This window comes from Grammomys surdaster, unplaced genomic scaffold (genome assembly GCF_004785775.1).
Source record: "Grammomys surdaster isolate TR1022 unplaced genomic scaffold, NIH_TR_1.0 145, whole genome shotgun sequence".
In the NCBI taxonomy this organism is placed as follows: domain Eukaryota; kingdom Metazoa; phylum Chordata; class Mammalia; order Rodentia; family Muridae; genus Grammomys; species Grammomys surdaster.
The window spans coordinates 5113816-5132931 of record NW_021604603.1 but is presented as its reverse complement, the minus strand read 5'-3'; the positions used below and the strand labels follow the sequence as shown (position 1 = coordinate 5132931).

General features: G+C 48.9%; 1 protein-coding gene across 2 annotated transcripts in view; it reads right to left on the bottom strand.

The window, feature by feature from the left end:
* Csrp1 (cysteine and glycine rich protein 1) overlaps window positions 1-18597 on the bottom strand; it is a 31912-nt gene extending 13315 nt beyond the window's left edge. The window contains exons 1-2 of one of the 2 annotated variants that reach the window (XM_028764681.1): window positions 18579-18597; window positions 18393-18454 (exon numbers count right to left, since the gene is read on the bottom strand). The gene's annotated coding sequence lies outside the window, so the exon portion shown is untranslated. Of the gene's footprint in view, window positions 1-9072; window positions 9205-18392; window positions 18455-18578 lie in introns of those variants that run through there. The other variant, XM_028764680.1, reaches the window with a different exon arrangement.
* Between the last annotated feature and the right edge of the window lie 519 nt (window positions 18598-19116).

The window sequence follows — 19116 nt, the reverse complement described above, 5'->3', positions numbered from 1 at the left end:
GCCACGTGCTCATGGTCCATCTCCTCTCATGGCGGCCTCTTCCACCTCTGCCCTTTATTGCTGACCCACGGGAGGCTCCTCTATAATAGCTATCCTTTGAACCACACACACAGACATGTATACTTCTTATATATTTTATATATTTTATATATATATACATACACACATATACATTTATATTTATATGATAGGTGACGGGAAAGGGTTAAATCCTGCCTGTGATGCTAACACTTAAAAGGCTCAGACATATCTGAGAAAAGTCTGAGCTACATAAGGAAAGAACTTGTCTTAAAAACCAAAAACAAGGGCTGGAGAGATGGCTCAGCGGTTAAGAGCACTGACTGCTTTTCCAGAGGTCCTGAGTTCAATTCCTAGCAACCACATGGTGGCTCACAACCATCTGTAATGGAATCCAATGCCCTCTTCTGGTGTGTCTGAAGACAGTGACAGTGTACTCACATATATAAAAAATAAATAAATAATTCTAAAAAAACAAAAACAAGCCAAATATGGTAGAAGAGCCTATACACCTCCCCCACTCCTACCCTTCCACCCCACCCCCCACCCCTACCACACTCTGAAGATGGGGTCAGGAAGATCATAAATACAAGGTCATCTTCACCTATAGGGTGAGTTTGAAACTAGTCTGGGCTTCGAGAGACAGTGTCTCCACAAAAGATAATAAAATCGAACAAAAAAGTTTAAAATAACACAAAAGGTGGGCACACAGGGGCACCATTCTCAAGCATTACAAAGTAAGATCTGGGAGCACCTCCTGCCTCTCTAGGCCTGCCTGCCCAGGGCTGAGAGTAAAGAAAGGCACTGGTCCAGCCTAGGATTCTCCCTTTAACACTCCAGGTGATACCAGGGAGGTAGGTTGGGCTAACTTGGAAGTGCTCTAGGTGTTGGTTCTGAGCTGTGGTCCGGATGCCAGACAACTAAGTCTGGTTTTGATCCTGCCTCTCACTCGCAGTGTGACCCCGGACAAGGGACTTGGACTTTCCAGACCTTCATTTCTACATCTCAAAAAGGGGGCTGAAAATAAGAGTTCTTCATAGACTATTTGCGGGGACTAGAGGAAGTACAGATGTCAAAATTCTGGCACATAGTAAGTATTCTACAATTATAAAACACAAGCCAGCAACTGTAGGACAGACAGCTGATCTCATGTGCCAGTGACACAGGGACTTGGAGGACATGGGATGTCCTTAAGTAGATGAACTGCTTCTTTCCTGTCTCTTAACAAAAAAAGTGCTGAAGGACCCTCTGAGCTCTTCCGACAGAAGCCTATGAAAGGAAGATATGCTCTTGAAGGCTCAATTAATGGAGGACAGAAGATGAGTGTGAAGGGGAACAGTGAGTAGACACAGGGTGCTAGGAGAGGAAGAGAATGGAAGACGAAAGAGTTTGTTGTTCAAGAGCCAAAGGAGTCTAATGAGAAAGTGCCCCTGTATCATGGAGTCCCCATGCCCTGCATAGCACCCGACACACAGGTATACCAATGGGTGTCCAGAGGGCAGTGGGGGGAAATGCGTGGCTTTAAAAGCTCAGATGAGTCCAGGTCAAATGTATCTCTTCAGCACCTGGGACCTAGAAGTGGGACCCAGTAAACATGTGCAGGCTGAGAAGCCAGCCTAAGTGCCATGCCGGTGATGCCGGCTCCCTGGTTAAAGAGACCAAATACCATGTTGAAAGGCACAAAATGTTGTTGGAGCAGGAGAGAAACGTGTTCACCCCCTCATCCCGAAAGCTGGGGTTCCATCTGGTCCCAGTCTCCTGCATCCTTCCCTATCTATTGCCACCTCCATGAGAATCCCATGTATCTGAGCCCTGCTTTTCTTCTTAGTCTAACCGCAGCTAATTTCCGATGAGCTTCTCTGGGAGCACCTGCAGGTACCTCCATTTGCACATGAGCCAGCTGAACTCACACCCCATCTTTCCAGATTTTTCCATTCTCCTTGTGGTGACATCACCACCCTCTATGTTTGTAAAAGAACAAAGATGGGGCTCTTCCTTTCTAGGGGTGTCCTGCTCAGCACACCTTTTCTTATTCACTCACCCCAAGGCTGTACACCATGCCCTTTGCCTCGCCTTCACCCAGCAAGCGTGGCCACCCCTGGAAGAATATGTCTGCTACATACATTACTCTCATTTTTAGCCATGACACGTGACCTGGGCCTAACTTAGTTATATGTGGTTGGTTATGTGTGAGAGCATAGGATAGGAATTCCTGGGAGCTCTGGAGGAAAAAAGTTATCTTGTCTTCTGAGAGATCTTCCTTGGAGCAAGTCCTCTCCACCCCTACCCTAAGCAAGGAGACAGGAGTAAGGGGCAGTCAGCCCAAAATAGAACTGAAAGAGTTCTATTAAGTGACCTGAGTCTTGGTTGATGTCACTGAACAACCAGCTTAAGCCAAATCTATAGCTCAATGTGCTTCTGAAAGCTAGTTACACAAACAATAACCTCTCTTTATTTACTGTTAAGTCACTTACTTGAAGGTCACATAGACGGTGTACAGAGTGACAGTCCTGACATATCCTAATCCATCCTCACACAGCCACTCCCAGCTTTCTCACACAACACTCCTCCCACAGCCCCCAGAAACCAAGGATGCCCTGCCCCCACACATCAGAGCTCTGCCCTGGCCTTGCAGACCTCAGCTTGCTTGACCTCAGCTGGTTTGTCTGACCCCACAGACCGGAAGCTGTCAACTTAGTCTTTGTTCAACCCTGAGTGCCCAGTCCAGCCCAACATGAAGGAAGCCTCAGATCATGCCTTCCTGAAGAGTCAGGAGGATGCAGATGAGGCTAGGGTGTGAGGCTGGGTGCACCACCTCCTACAGAAGCACTGGAGAGACCATCACTGGCTGTTCACATCCACTTTCCTTCAGTCTAGAACTGACCTCAGCTCCATGGCCTCACACATCCTGCAGGCAGCTTCCTCTACCTGCCAGTGACCTCTCTGCCTCCTCAGATAACCTAGGGCTAGTTCTCAACCCACCCCAGCCTCTCAAGACCCCTTCAGCCTCTTTCTGTCCTGAGGACTCCAGGGCTTAACTGTACTTGCTGAACAAAGACTCAGCTGCAAGCCCATGTAAGGGGAAGAACAATCCAGCAAGAACTGCACACACGGCACCATCTAATTGACAGCCATCCCTGCTCCTTCCTTGCTCTGGGAATCCAGGTTCTGTAGCAGAGGATAGTCCAGGCAGCTGTCCTCTGAGAGTGGGGAATAGATGGCCAGTTTGCAGATAAGGAAAACCAAGTCCAGAGAGGTTGGGCAGCCAATATAGCACCACAGCTGTAGGAGGCAGAACGGTATTCTAAGGAAGGTCTAAGCACTTGTGTCCTCTGAGGCCCTAATCATCAGGCTATGGACACAGCATGTTCAAGGGCCACTGCATGGGCTGGGCATGCAGTCCATCAAAATGGGTTCTCCTCTTGGACTCTCTCCTTTTCCTGTGTACCCCCTTAAAGCAATAGGGGACACCCGCTAAGGGAGGAACAGTCACATGGTGGGAAGCTGGTCCAAGCAGTGTTTTGTTCAGACACAAAGCCCTTCTCCCGCTGGGGGAGACCCACAGCTCCATACAGGCGTCTCCTTGTTCTCCCTGGCCCGGTGTCAGGAGCTCATATCCAGCAGGGCTCCAGGGAATCAGTAACATTGGGGGTGGGGGGGGTGGTTGGGGGGGGGACGAGTTCGGGGGGAGGGCTGGGGAGGAGGTGAAACCCAAGGACCTGCCAATACAGAGGGTCTGCTCAGAATGGCTTTTGTCTGGGCCATTCCTTGAGCTGGAAATCTGGTTGGAACCCCAGAGGTTCTAAGAGGGAAAGCATTAACAGTGTCACAGCCAGGAAGCTTGCTCTGTCCTCTCTGCCCAGATGATGACCCTTCAGGAGTCAGTATGCAGGCAGTCCCAGATGGAGGGGTCTGTGGCCACCTCCTTCCAGAGTGAGGTGATGCTCACTCCTCCCCCCCATCCCCTCCTTTCTGCCCCTTCTTGCCAACAGCCAAACTCCGCCTGTGGGGAAGCTGGATTGCCTTAAAAGGAAAGCTGCTCTTATTCTGCCAAAGGCTCAGAGGGATGGTGGTTCTTTCTCAATTGCCTTCCTAGTTCTGAGGTACAGAAGACCTACTCGAGGCCACGCCCAGTGCTTAGGAAATTGGAGCCGGGGTTAAATAGTGCAATGCACCTCTTCTTAGACCGAGGCGCTTCTCAACTTCATCTGTTTATCCCTAAGACGGAACAGTCCTGTAGTCTGATGCCTACAGAACAGACAGAGGAACTGCACTGTAGAGGCCGTGCCTCTGGTTGCCACCTACAGCCTAGCCCAGTCAGAAGTGGGGACAGATGCCTGACCTTTCCTTCCCGAATGATCTATGTCTAGAAGCAAGACTTAAGATGCAACACAACACGTAGGGACGAGGGTCTCCTGACCTGTCTGCCAGCCAAGCTAATGAGTCTATCACAAGCTATTTCCTTAGAGTCCAGTTCTCCAGTACTCCTGGCCACCTGCGACTCCCAGCAGGGACCTAGATCTTTCTTCAGACGTACTGGTATGTGGCCCTAGGTGAAAAAGTCATGGGTGTCGGGCAAAGGAGCACATGCATATAACCTCAGCACTTGGGGTTGGAGAAGCAGGAGGATTACCATTGAGACTAGAACATGTCTTCACATATCTGAAAATAACAAGGGCTCAATACTGTCTTCTGTGATTGCATTATCCACAGAGGGTTCATTCACACTGTCCTGTTCCCTTTGGGACTTGCTGACTTTGTTCTGTTTGTCCTAGTTAACTGTCTTGATAATCTCAAAAGAGAATAAAAATCTGAATTTTCTGTTGAATGGCTGGGAACATCCCATTAGCTGTTTACTTGAACAGTCAAGATCCTCAGGGCTAGGTAGAGGCTGGAAGGCAACGGCTGCCCTCTTTAGACAGACTAACTCTCGTCTGCTGTTCAGCCTAGTTGGCTCATACCCAGCTATACAGAGGCTCAGTCTTAAAAGGATGCAAGATGGTGACCTTTATAGCAGTAGAGGGTGGGGTGGGCATGAGCCGGGAATGAAGCATAGACTCTCACACACATCCTAAACCTAACAGATGCTTCAGGTCAAACGAATCACCTGGGTTCTAAGCCTGCCAGCCACCTATGCCCAAAAAGGGCCCGCCTCATCAAACACTTGACATGCTACCTCACATCTTTCTCCAGTGGAAAAACCCAATCTCTCCCACTCCATAATCCCTGTTCCCTCGGGTGAAAGAGGCCTTGCCGGGTTCAGGGCTTAAGTCCCCGCCTTCTTGGTCCGGTAGAGACCTGTTAGGAATTTATCTGGGTAGAAATGACAAGAGTCTTGTCACCCTTTCCAACCCTGCGGCTGTCCCTTCCACGCCCCCACTTCCAGAGAACAGCCAGGACAGAGCCAGAGAGAAGGAAGGTGGCACAAGTTCAGAGCCCATGGAGCCTGCATCTGAGGCGAGACACCTGAGTACCCAAGGAGCAGATCTACCCTGAAGATAAAGGTTCCTGGTAGAAAAGGGGCACCCCCCAAAATGAGCTCATCCCCAGCTTTACAGGTCTCCCCAAAGTGATTCGTTAGCCCTTTGCACATGGTTCCCCTCTGAGAAGTCAGACCTCACTGCGCTCTCATTACTCCAGGGCCCGTGTCCCCCAGATTTTGACTGTAACTGAGATCTTGCTCTCCCACCCCACCCCAGGACTCCCACTCCCCATTCCCAGCCCTCTACCCTTGGAGTTCAGAAATCTGATTACCATGTGTGCAGATGGAAACAGGGACCCATGACTAGATGCAGATTCTATGGCTGGGCCACATCCAGCCATAGACTTCCTTAAGTATTTCTAAATGAGTACAAGAGACCTTATAATTAAGTTATGACCAAATTGAATCTGCTTTTTTGTCTGGAATGATGTTGAGAGCAGAACCAGCTGTTTGTGTCCTGTGTTGAACAGAAAGGTCTGAATGATTTTGATTAATTTTTAAAAGGGGGAAAAAAAACCCCCAAAGGATAGCCTTAGCCTTGTAAATGCATTGCTCACAGCTGACATCTCAAGAAAGATCCAGTCCACATATCCTCTACTTGAAGAATACCCAGACCCCCTGGGGTGGGGATCTTCTTGTCCACTGGGCTGCATTCCAGCTGCGAACCTTCTATTTCTTCCTCAGACTCGCATGGATTTGGACAGCACTGGAAATGCCAGAGTCTGGAAACACTAGCTGCTTCGTATTTACACACTTTACCATACATGGGAATTACTCCACACTGACGTCAGACAAATTCCTGGGGAGCTGCGTAGTCCAAGCCCTGTCATTACCATATACAAGCCTAACGACTGGAAACAGGAGGTGAGGCTCCTGTCAGGATTCAGGCTGCTACCTCTCCTTCCTCGAGCAACAGCTCTTACAGGGGCCCCCTAGCTGGCTGCCTCTTTCCCAGGATTTCTTTTTTTCTTTCCTGAAAATATGACTCCAAACCACAGACACATATCAGGAGGGACGAAAGTCTGGGAAGTGACTTGTGGGACTCCCTGGACCCTCAGCCACCTGGCAGATGAAAACCTGGAGGTCAGGCAATCTAACCACGACTCCTTCCATGCTAAAGCCACGGAAGCTCTGCCTGCTTTTAAATATCAGTCACCACAGAGTGGTCTTCAGTAATGACTCCATTTCCTTAGGTGACTTGGAATTCGGAAGTGTGAAGGAGCAAAGAAAACCCACAGGAGGGGAGCAGAAGGCTTGTGTTTGAATTGCAGTGCCTCAGGACTAGCTGCAGTCTTGAGGTATTTCTTATCACTGCTGAGTGTCTTCATCTGTAGCAACAGCTGACAGCAGCCCCTTCCTCAGAATAGACAACACAGGTGAAGAAGGGTTTAGCTCCAGCTGGCGCGCAGCAAGCGCAGACACTTGCTTACTATATAATCTTTCGGAAAGACCATCGAAATCAGTCTGGTGCCTCTAAGCATTTGCCAATGTGTCTGCTTAATCCCAAACAGCTGAATGGGCGGGGTGGAGGCTTTTGTCACTAACATCTCTTTGGACTCAATCCATGCCTCCTTCAGGCTTCTAAGAAGTCAATTTTGCCCAGTGAGCCCTACTTGCATAAATAAACCTTAGGGACCCACCAGAAAGCTTCTTCCCAACTTCCTTTCTCTACCAGGAGGCCCACAGTGAATAAAAACTTATAAACACTAAAGTCACAGAAAAACTAGTTGGTAATTACTTACGACTCCATTCATTCACTCAGCGTTTGATTGTTGAATGGTTGTTGTTGTTGTTTTAGATATTAGCCCAGGCTAGCCTCCAACCTGTGATCCTCCCACCATCATCCCCCAAGTGCCAGGATTAAAGACGCATTGCCACCATAGCCAGCTTCAATCACCCAATGATGATTTACCATGGATCAAGGGTAAACATTACCCTCTCAGCCTGCAACTCTGACCCAGTAAGGACTGACTGGTTCTGGAGTCTGTGAGTTACAAAAGAAAACACCTGGACCAAGAAGGCGGGCACTAGGGCAGGCCAGAGGCAGTCTTCTCACATTTTCTCAGCAGGTAGTCACAGAGCTGGAGACCCTGCCCTTCAGATTCTCCCCAACAACCTCCCAAATCCCTCAGCTTTTGAGCCTTGGGCACAGTTCTCTCTACCTCCTCAGGCCAACACCACACCCTCTTCAGGATAAATTTCCTTCCCTGACTGACTGTGCCACCCCGGATATCCTTAACAAGGCAAAGGGACTCTCTGTGCAATGCCAAGCTGGATTCTCCAATGATGCCTAGGCAGTGCTCAGACCAGCCTCTCCCCAACACAGTGACCTGGCTTCCTAAGCAGAAGAGAAAATCGGAAGGCAGGGAGGAAGCTTTAAGGCCCAGTCCTGAAGGAAATCCTCAACCTAACTCAAAGATAACAGTGCTAACAGCTCAGTCCACTGTGCTTCTGCAAGAGGGAAGCAGGAAGCCAGGGCTAAGGCGTGTGGTGTGTGTGTGTGTGTGTGTGTGTATGTAATATGTGCTCCAAGTACTGCCCAAAAGAAAAGTGAGCTGTCACTTGCTGGAGGTTATCTGTATATTAAATGTTACATCTGAGTTGAAACGCAAGTCTGCTTGCCTTACAGAAACCCTGTCACCAAGATTCCAAAGTATGTCTCATGATAAATGTTCCACCAAAGGCAAATGGATCACTTGCATGCAGTGATGGTGTCCCATTGCAGTGCCCTGTCAGGGTGGGGAAGGGCCTGTCCATTCATTCACCTCAGGAAGCAAGAAGTGGGTGGGATGGTCCTGACATCAAGTAATTGCTCCCAGTCTAGACCCTGCTCTGATGGATCACAACAGTGTAAGAGCAGAAACATGCAGAATAGACCCATACCTGTCCCACTTGGATGAAACACCTGTCAGATAACAGCTTGTTGGGTGACCCTGCAACGTCCATAAATGTGCTCGCTCACTCTGGCCCTTTCTACTCCCCAGTTTTCAAGAAACAGCCCCTGTTGGCTCTTCGATCTCAGTAGTCCTCACCTAACACCTAGACTTTAGTGCGGAGGTGAAATGAGTCCGCCGCTTCCATCTGGTTCTTTCAGGAAAAAAGAAAACTCCTATCTGCCCTCTGGGGCTATCAAGCCAGATGCACACTCCCCCCACCCCACCCCACCGCAGGCACTTTCTCTCAGGAAAAGAGAGAGAGGGAAGGGGTGGCACGGATGTCCTCATACCTCAACCTTACAATGAGTGTCAGTGGCCCACAGAATCGCTGATTGTTCTGCAGGACTTGCGGGAGGTGGGGGGAGCAGGGTCACCCTGGGTCTAGAGCACGCGAAAGTCAGCTGCCCTGGAAGCCCCGGGATAGGGAGGGACCCAGCGTTTTCAGGAAAGGGAAGCACTGCCGGGCTAACTCTGGCCACTTCTCACCACCTCCCTCCTGGGATCACTTTTCCTACAAACTTTTCTTGTAAGCGACAGGGCTGCTACAGGACCAGAAAAAACAACAGGCGAAGGGTGCGTCCCAGGCGCTCCGGTAGTTGCGGGGACCCGAGGCGGGCGAGTCGGGGGCGCACTCACCTGGCAGCTGCTGGGTGGTGCGCAAGCGACAGCACTCCGGGAAGCGGTGGCTGGCTGCGCCGGACTGCGCGCCGATTTTGTTTCCCCCTCCGGAAGGCGTTTCCCGCGCCACGCCAACCAGTAGGCTTTGCACACTGCACCACAACAGGGCTGATGTCACGGAGAAGCTGTCCCCTCCCCCACCCAAAACCCAGGGCCGGGAGCCCGGGCGTGGCAGCTGCCCCTGCTGTGGCTTCCCTGTGCACCCTGTGGCGATCGGGGTGGGGGGGAATCTTTACGTGGGGGTTGAGGGCGGGGTTAAAAGGTTCCTGGTCGCCGGGCGGTGGTGGCGCACGCCTTTAATCCCAGCACTTGGGAGGCAGAGGCAGGCGGATTTCTGAGTTCGAGAGTTCGAGGCTAGCCTGGTCTACAGAGTGAGTTCCAGGACAGCCAGGGCTACACAGAGAAACCCTGTCTCGAAAAACCAAAAAAAAAAAAAAAAAAAAAGGTTCCTGGTCTGCCACGTGGGAAAGGGAGACCTAACCGTGAGATCAGACTAGATCTAAACTTGGGTCCCCTAGGGAAGAGAGCGAAGGTCCTTAAATTTTCGGGGTCCCGATGGCACAATGTTAACTTGCACTCCAGAGTAAGACAAGCGAGGTCCTACTTCCTGTGACTGACTTCTCCCAGACAGCTGGCCTCAGGTTCATCAGTAAAAGGGGTATGTGCCACCAAGATGTGATGGGGGTGAGATCCTGGAAGACCCAGGAGCCCTTACCCTCGCTGCCCTCCTGCAGGGGCTCTCGTCTCTCCGCTTTCCCCATCTCCCTATTACCCACAAGAGATCATTCTGCCACTACTAAGTGGACCTTTCTCTGGGGTAACCTACAGAATGACAGACACAGACTCAGGCCACTGAAAACTGCCTCTGCGGTGGTTACCAATATATATTACCAGGCCCAACTGCTCCCAGTCTTCAGAGCTGCCTGTCTAGAAAACCCAATCCTAGAGGGGAGCTGCTGCTCCTGGGCCCAGAGTGTGTCAGGAAGCAAAGGCTTAAAAGGGAAGGCCTATTTTCTTTTTTCTTTCTTTCTTTTTTAAAATTTATTTCACGTATGTGAGTACATTGTCGCTGTCTTCAGACACACCAGAAGAGGGCATCAAATCCCTTTACAGATAGATGGTTGTGAGCCACCATGTGGTTGCTAGGAATTGAATTCAGGACCTCTGGAAGAGCAGCCAATGCTCTTAACCACTGAGCCATCTCTCCAGCCCGACCCATTTTCACTATGAGTACAAACAGCTCCAAGCAAGAAGATGACACTTTCCTTGGGACCTAACTAAATGAAGAATCTGCAAGGAAAACTGTTCCCAGTAACAGGGGGTTCAGGTGGGGGTGTGAGACCCTCAAAGGAGGCCCTCTTCTATTTTATAGGATAATTATTGCTATTTGTTGTGTTCTGTAAAGTTGTTTCTGTTTTGTTTGAGATAGAGGCTCACTGTGTAGCCCTGGCTGGCCTGGAACCCACTATTGTAGACCAGGATGGCCTTGAACTCAGAGATTTCCCTGCCTCTGCTTTCTAAGCGCTAAGATTAAAGGCCCAGTTACCACCATCACTATTGTCTATCATTTCTAAGATCAAAGAGACTTGAGGACTGCCGTGGTCATTGCAGGTTGAGAGTTACGTTATTCTCACCGGGTGCAGCATCGTTGGGGAATAAGCCACACAGACTTCAGCACGACTTCATGTCTATGCTGTGTAGATTCGTCTGTTTGGACCATTCCTGCCATCTACATTTTTTTCAGAGGAAATGCCTGTTGTGTTCATTGGGGACAGTCACATTTGTTAAGCGGTTGCCTCCTGCCATCTCAAAAGTATCTCTAGGTACAGCTTGCTGTATCTTTTACTGTATCAGGGCTCAGACCCTTGTGGGCTTCATTTAAAGTCCTGGGACTTGATTCTGTGGCACTAGACTTTTTAACCCCAGCTCTTTTGGAAGCTGAGACAAGAAAAACACAAACTCAAGTCCTGCCTGAGCTACAGAGTTATTGAAAGACCAGTCTGTGTACTCAGTGAGGCCTTCACTCAAAACAAAAAGGGCCAGTGAGATGGCTCAGTGAGTAAAGGAGCTTGCTGCACAAAACCCGTAGGAGAAGGAATGAGCCAATTCCCAAAAGTTGTCCTCTGACCTCCATTCACACAGCTGGCTCACGAATGCCTACCTATCCAACTGCCAACACCACACACATACACACACACACACACACACACACACACCAAGAAGCAGAGGGGAGGGGGGAGGGGGGCTGTGGACATAGCTCAGTGGTAGAACACATGCCTCGTATGTACAAGGGTACAAGGCATGCCTCGTATGTACAAGGGTACAAGGCTCTGACTTCATTCCCCAGTTTTATAAACAAAGAAAGATAAATCAGGGATAGGAGCTGGGTTATTGAATTTACTCTTTTCCAGGAATAAAGCTAAAGCATCTCATGATTCAGAAGATGAGACATTTATCTGGGCTTTTTTTTTTCTTTCCATAGACACATCTACCCATTTAGCCCGACTCATCATTCAAGAGAGACCTCCTGTCCTGGTTAATTTTGGTTGTCAACAACCCAGAGTTACCTGGGGTGAGGGAACCCAACTCAAGGATCCCTTCCATCAGACTGGACTGTGAGCACGGCTGTAGAGTTTTCGTCCTTGCTAACTGTTGATGGAGATAGCTGAGACAGGCATGGTGGTATATGCCTTAAATCACAGCAGGAACAGGTGGGTCTCTGAGCTGGAGGCCAGCCTGCTCTACAGAGTAAGTTCCAGGACAGCCAGGACTACACAGAGAAACCCTGTCATGAAAAACATTAATTAATTAATTCATTCATTCATTCATTCATTCATTAAGCTGAGCATGAGCCCAACATCAAGCAGCATTCCCCGTGGTTTTTGCTCAAGCCCCTGCCCCAGTCTCCCTCTGTGATAGAGTGTTCCCTGGGAGCGTACGCTAAATAGACCTTTTCCTCCTCGAGCTGCTTTTGATCATTATGTTTATCATAACAACAATAACAACAAAAACCCATACTAGGACACTCTCCAAAACTGGGATGTCTATAAGGACTAACCCAGCATTTGCAGAAGACATAGCTATCCCTCTCTGATGTATTCAAGACTAAACAGAGAAACCAGGAGGATTCTTGGTCTTTCTTACACTTGGACAGGTGCGTTAAATTGAGGAACTACAGTTAGTGTTAGAGGCCATGGGCTTGAGGCCCAGAGATGTCACTCATGTGGCTGGGGTTCCCCTGAAGCATCAGTGCTCAATATCCGGAAGAGACAAGCCTTGGATTTTTGCCCAAGACTACAAGAGAGCAAACGCTTGCATTTCCTTCTTTGGTCTGGGTTTGTCCTCGGTGGCTGTGCTGATAGATCTCCCTGTGGGGGCATACCAATCTGTTCTGTGAAATGTTCTTAGGATGAGCCAGGGGAAGAAAACCAGAAAAGGCTGCCAAACTTGTATTTCTCTCAGTGCATCTTTGTTTGTTTTGTTTGGTTTTCTAGACAGGGTTTCTCTGTATAAGAGCCCTGGCTGTCCTGGAACTCAATTTGTAGATCAGGCTGGCCTCAAACTTACAAAGATCTACCTGCCTCTGCTTCCTGAGTGCTGGGATTAAAGGTGTGTGCCATGACACCGGGTTCTCGGTGCATCTTAAATCACCTCGGCAATAGAATGATGTTCAATGTGTCATCCAAATTCACAGGTATGCTTAGCCATGCTTATCCATGCATAGGCTGTGTCTGCATACACAGCTTAGGAACACAACTATGTAGGCAGTTGGATGGAGGTAAGGGAAGCCAAACAGGCCCTTCCTTTTCTCCTGTTTTCTTTAGAACCTCAGACATTTGGTTATATCAATCTCCTTGCATATTGCCATCCATGTGGGCTTGGAGCCCACTAACAGATAAGAAACACCTTGAGAATGGGTTGAGTCAAAGATAATGTTGGTGTACAAGCCCTGCAAACAAGCACGAGCTTCATGTTGAGATCACAGTCCAGAAAGCATCGTCAATACTTGGGGTGACACCTATGCCTAAATTTCTTTAGGGTGAAGGTACTGGTCCTTGATACGGCTCCTATTTAACTGTGCCCAGACTGGCTCCATCCAGGCAGCTGTACCCACACCTACAGATGATGTGATCAGAGATCTCGGCAGGGTGCTACAGAGGAGGCTTGCCACACACCGGTGAGAGGCAGGGAGAGATGATGACCTCAGCTTCACTGGTCTTGAAGTGCCTGGGGATATCTAGTGGGCAGTTCTACACAGCACCAAGGAGGTACTGGGGCTGAAGATAGAGATTTGGGGTTGTCGGTCTGGAGAGAATTTAGGAAGAAGAGCAGGCCTGGAAGTCCAAGGGACACTGCCATTTGAGAGTAGCTGAGAGCCTGCAAAGGAAACTGAGGAATTATAAAAGGTCTGGAATAACAGCTATGATGTGGAGGTCAGGGGAAGGTTGAGGGCAGGGCAGATCATGATATGTACCAGGCCCCATCTTCATCATGCTCTAGAAGAGACCCGGGAAGCACGGAGCCACCAGGAGAAGAAAATGACTGGAAAGGTCAGGACAGGTAAGGTCCAGTCCAGTCTTCAGTTTCAGCACTCAGGAGACAGGGGAAGGCAGATCTCTGTGAGCTCGAGGCTAGCCTGGTCTACATAGCCTGTTCCAGCCACACCTCTCCCCCAAAAAAGGTAAGATCACCAGTGTGTAACACCTCTTAAAGGAGGATATTCGTCCCTTCACTACCAAGCCATTTAAGGTTCCTCCACCGTTCCCAGAGACGCCCAAATGTGTGACTCATCCAGTTTGAGGATTCTGTAGTGCTAAAGACACAAATCTGGGGAGGGGGGGCACAATGGTTCTAGAGGCATGGCCCTGCTACTAGGTTTGAACTGTACCCTGCCAGACAACACAGAGTCACTTTAGAGCTGAAGGGGACCCTAAAAAAACCTGTAAGAACACTCAATCCACCTTTATTTCAAAGACACCCCCCCCTCCTAGAGCTAAGGCTGGAGGTTGGTTGGTAGAGTGCTGGCTTAACACACAGGAAGCCCCAAGTTCAATCCCCAGCATTGCATAAAGCCAGGCTGCTGCCACATGCCTATGATCTGAGCATTCAGGAGGTGGAAGCCAGGAGTGTTTGTTATATTTCTGAACCACTGTAAAGAGAGGGAGCAGAAAGGAGACCAGTCTGATCTCAGCAGACAGGGCTGGTTTACGTCAAACAGCAAGGGACAAACACAGTGGAAAAGGTGTGTCTGCCAAAAGGGAAGGGATACTGGAGTTTATACAGGGTGTTTGGAGAATGGGGAATTAGTGCAACTTCAGAAAGCTGTGTGCCAGTCCCTAGGTTCTCCCTCCTGGGGTTGTTTGTCCAGACAAGGCTGTTTTATCTTTAGACACTGCCTCCCTCTGGCTACCAGGATGCGGGTGATGGTGGATGGCTAAGTTAAGCAATGGCAGTGACAGAGGAGAGCTGGAGTTTCAACAGAGAGTCTTGGTCATGGTCTGGCAGGGTTTGTTCAAGATTTACTCTAACGTGGAGTATCAGAAGTTCAAGGCTATCCTTGGCTATACAAGGCCAGTCTGGGCTACATGAAAGCCCAACAACAATAAACAAAGAAACCAAAAAATAATAATGAAAGAAAGAAAGAAAGAAAGAAAGAAAGAAAGAAAGAAAGAAAGAAAGAAGGAAAGAGGGAGGGAGGGAGGGAGGGAGGGAGGGAAGGAAGGAAGGAAGGAAGGAAGGAAGGAAGGAAGGAAGGGAGACAACCAAAACAAAAAAACCTCCAACTTCAAACTGGCAGTTTGCATCTGGGCTCTGCCATCAATCATTAGCCACACTGATAAGGACAGTGCTCACTGTGGTGCACCCATTGAGCGACAGGTCTCTACACACCTGCCTTCTTTGTTCTCAGAGGAGTGAGTGACTGACAGAAGGCTCACATCTGCACGTGAGGAAACAGGTGTGGAGGGGCCATTGTCTCAGCGGCTGTGTGACAATGCTCTAGCCCCCAGCTCTCCTCCTGCGTAAAACAAGAGGCCAAACCACCACAACATTCTCAAAGTCTCAGCAAGGCAGGCCTGGCAGTAAGGATGGGGTAAGGATGGGTGACTGTGCTCCCCGGTGGACCCCAAACCCTTCCACATGGCCTTAAAGCTTTATATTTTATTATAAAAAGTTTGCTTAACTTTTCCATCCTCCTTTACATACAACTATGTTTGTTTGAATACAAAGGTGATTGTTAAAATTATGTTTTTGAGCCAACAAGATCGTTCAAAGGATAGAGGAAGCTTGCTACCAGGGCTTGTGGACCTGAATTTGAACCCTGGAATCCATATGGTAGAAATAGAGGAGCCGTTTCTGCAAGGTGTCCCCCACAGCCCCACAGCCCTCCTCTCTCTCTCTCTCTCTCTCTCTCTCTCTCTCTCTCTCTCTCTCTCTCTCTCATACACACACACACATGCACACATGCACACGCGCACACACACATATGAGCTGTGACACACACATGAATTGTGACGAACACGGCTAAGGTTAGTCCTGAGCTCCTGATCCTCCCACCTTCACCGCCAAAGTGCTGGGATTACTCATGCAAAGAAGCAGAAGCCCTTGAGCACATGTAATGTTTATTGTGTAGTATCCATGGTAAGCCGCTGCGGGCCTCTGGGGCTATGAATAGGTCAACTGACACATGTAGGTGATGTTTCAGGTTCTTCTAGGGGATGGGGACATGACGAGGGGGATAGAGTGCTTGTCACGCAAATGTGAGGACCTAAGTTTGGATCTCTAGAGCCCATGTGAAAGCGGAATGTGACGGTGTGCACTGGAAACCCCAGCACTGCGGAGGGGAAGTCAGAGACAGTGCTTCCTCAGAGCTTACTGCAGCCTGTCTAGCTGCAGGAGCCTGAACGTAGATGAGCTTCAGGTTCAGTGAGAGGCCACTTCCCAAAAAATAACGTGGAAACTGATAGAGGAAAGCACCAAACACTGACCTCTGACCTCCACACGAATGCGCGCGCACACACACATTCACACATGTACCACACACAGACACATATACTCATGCACTCGTGCAAATACACACACACAGACACACACACACACACACACGCACACACATATACATACAAGCACATGCACACACATAGTGTTCTTCTTGGCTCTGGCACTATCCTACGGTGATAATCTATACTGGGACAAATCAACGCATGGGGCGGGGTATGGGCTAGGGCCAGCATTTCTGACCTGTATTCATCAGCCTCTGCATTTGTGTTTCCCAAGAAAGATTCCTAGAATCTCACAGGGATTTACAAGCTCTACTGAGTTTGTTAGCTATCTATATCCACGTTCTGTTGCTATAACAAAATATCTGAGTCTGGATGCTTTATAAGCAAAAGAGCTCTTATCTCTGGATATCCAAAACCATGGAACTGTCAGTAGCAATACAAGAGATTAAACTCAGAACTTCCAGCAGTAGGCTGAGGCAGTCCCTCATCTTTTAGGGACTTCTACTCATGTCATTCTGGATCATTGGTTTTGCCACAGAAAAAAATTCCAGGAGGAGCCAGTATGAAGCAGAATTGAAGTCTGTCAAAAAGATATTTTTTAATAGATTTCAAAACAGGCTAATAGAAAGAAGGGTACCAGAGAAGACAGAAAGACACACCCGGTAAGGTATACTCTCTCAAAGGGAGTCTCGCTGAGCTGTCTTTACATTACCACATGGACTGTTTTCGGTGGCTTCTGAAGTTGCTAAGGAACTAGGATGAGATCATAGGGTTGTTCCTATGCACCAGGTCACAGGGTCATTGGGTCAGAGGGTCACTAGGCAGGTAAAGGTGCCTTTACCGTAACTAAGATTGAGTCTTATTTGTGACTCCCTGCAAGTGTCTGAGGAAAGGGTAAGGCTACAGACACCGGAAGGACACACGGTCTCTGGCCTTAAGGATGAGTTGCTGCTGTTTTGACAGTTTCTCTGTATGAAATGATTATTGTCTCTGAGCTAGATTCTGTCATGACAAATGTTCTCTGTGCAGGCTCTTAGCTGGCCAGAGCTTCAGCCTAGACTCCAAGGTAAGGGGCTTCTCCTTCACTCTGAGATTATCAGGCTTCTTGTGCTATGTCAGCAACCAAGGTGGCTTCTGGTAAAAGCCTCACAGTGACCAGTATCTCATGGCAGGAGTCTCTGTACATGAGAGAGAAGCCACTCAGCAAGAGAGGATTAACAGAGGAGCAGAGGCTAGGCTAGGCTTTTTTTTTTTTTTTTTAAGCTAGGGTCTATATGTGTAGCCCCAGCTATCCATATCTTCTTGTTCTATAGGCCAGGCTAGCCTCAAACTCAAAGCTTGTTCTTTTATAAAAACCTAAGCCACCTAACCCACCCGTGGCCAGCATGAATCCCTTCAGGAGGGCAATCATGACTCAATGACCCCCACTGGCCTTCACTTGTTGAAAGTCCCAGCCCTTTTCAAGCTTCCAGCACACAGATTTTCCAGCTGTACCAAGACCACAGCAAAACCTAGCAGAAAGGCCAGAAGAGGCCACATGTGGCCAATGGAAAGCTACACTGGATGGTGAGAGACAAGAAAGGGGGAATCCAGGTGGGAAAACAAAACAAAACAAAATAAAACGCTGGTCCAGAGGGATCCTACCAAGGATCCAGGTCTGATGGAAAAGCTAGAGTTCACACTATAAAGAGCAACGAGCAAAGAAGGTCCCAGGGGAGAGGTGATCCAGAAGTCCACAGAAATGGCTCAGGGTTGGGTTCTCAAGGACATTGGGAAACAGTCTAGATAGCTTTTTAAGTGACCACTTCCTCTCCTGTCACCCACTTCCTGGGCCCAACAATCTGATAGCCATGCACAGCAAGGCCCTCTCACTCCCTGGACAGCCTCTGTCCAAAATAGGCAAGGCTGAGGCTTGGCTCTCAAAGTAGCTGTGGGAGGGGACACAGGAGAGTCTGGGATGGAGGGGAAAGGTACTTCCTCCAAGGCAGGACAAAGCAGGGCACAGGGAGTCTGTGAACTTACTTAGTGTTGAGACAGACCTGCTCAGTCCAGGGAGACCTGTGGCCACAGGGTGGGTCACAGGCTTAGCAGGATAGCTCCGTTCCTTGTCATCTAGGCTACTCTTCTCTCCTCCACCTTATCCCTTCAGGGTAGGCCAGTCCTAATCACCGGCCCTCTTCTTTGTTCCTTCAGGCTTTGTAATCTTGATTCCCCCTTTCTTTGGCTGAGGGTGCCCCTCCCCACACTGCTCCAGGGTCATCTGGTTTATGTACTTACAAGACTGAAAACAATCCAGATTACTGCTCTACCGGAGTTGACAGGGTGGTACTTGTTCAGTTCTGGAGAAAAACAAAAACAACAAAAAAAAAACCCGGATGACTTTTGGAGAACCAGCTCACCAGAAAGGCAAACTCCAGAAGCATGGAGTTTACTAGCCTGGAAGCTTCTGGAAAGCAGACTTACTCTCCTTGATGAAGCTCTCAGGGGGCTTCATCTGGTGCAGGTGTTTCCTTTGGGTTTCCGGACTGTGGCCACGGAAGTGAAGCCAGAGTTTGCAAAGACCTGGAGTAAGATTGCCACCTGCTGGTGAATTCAAGAAGGACATGTAGCCTCAGCCTTCCCTGCCCAACTGGCCACACACCTCAAGAAGCCCCAAATTTATATCTTATATATCTTTACTGACCCCACCCCCTTTGCGGGGCATATTGGCATATTTTGGAGAGTATGAAGCCAACCAATCTGGTCTACATAGTGAGTTTCACGACAATCAGGACTATGCAAAGAGACCTGTATCAAAAAAAGAAAAAAGAATAAAAAGGCCACCCTCCCCCAAATCTTTTACAGTTCTGTCATATAATAGCTGTCTTCCTTCTCATCCTCAACTCTTGTTTTTTGAGACAGGGTCTCTCTACATAGCCAGAGCTGTCCTGAAGTCCTGGGGTCAAAGGCATGCGCCACCACGTCTGCCCTTTCCTTTCCACTCAAATACTGAGCATCCGTT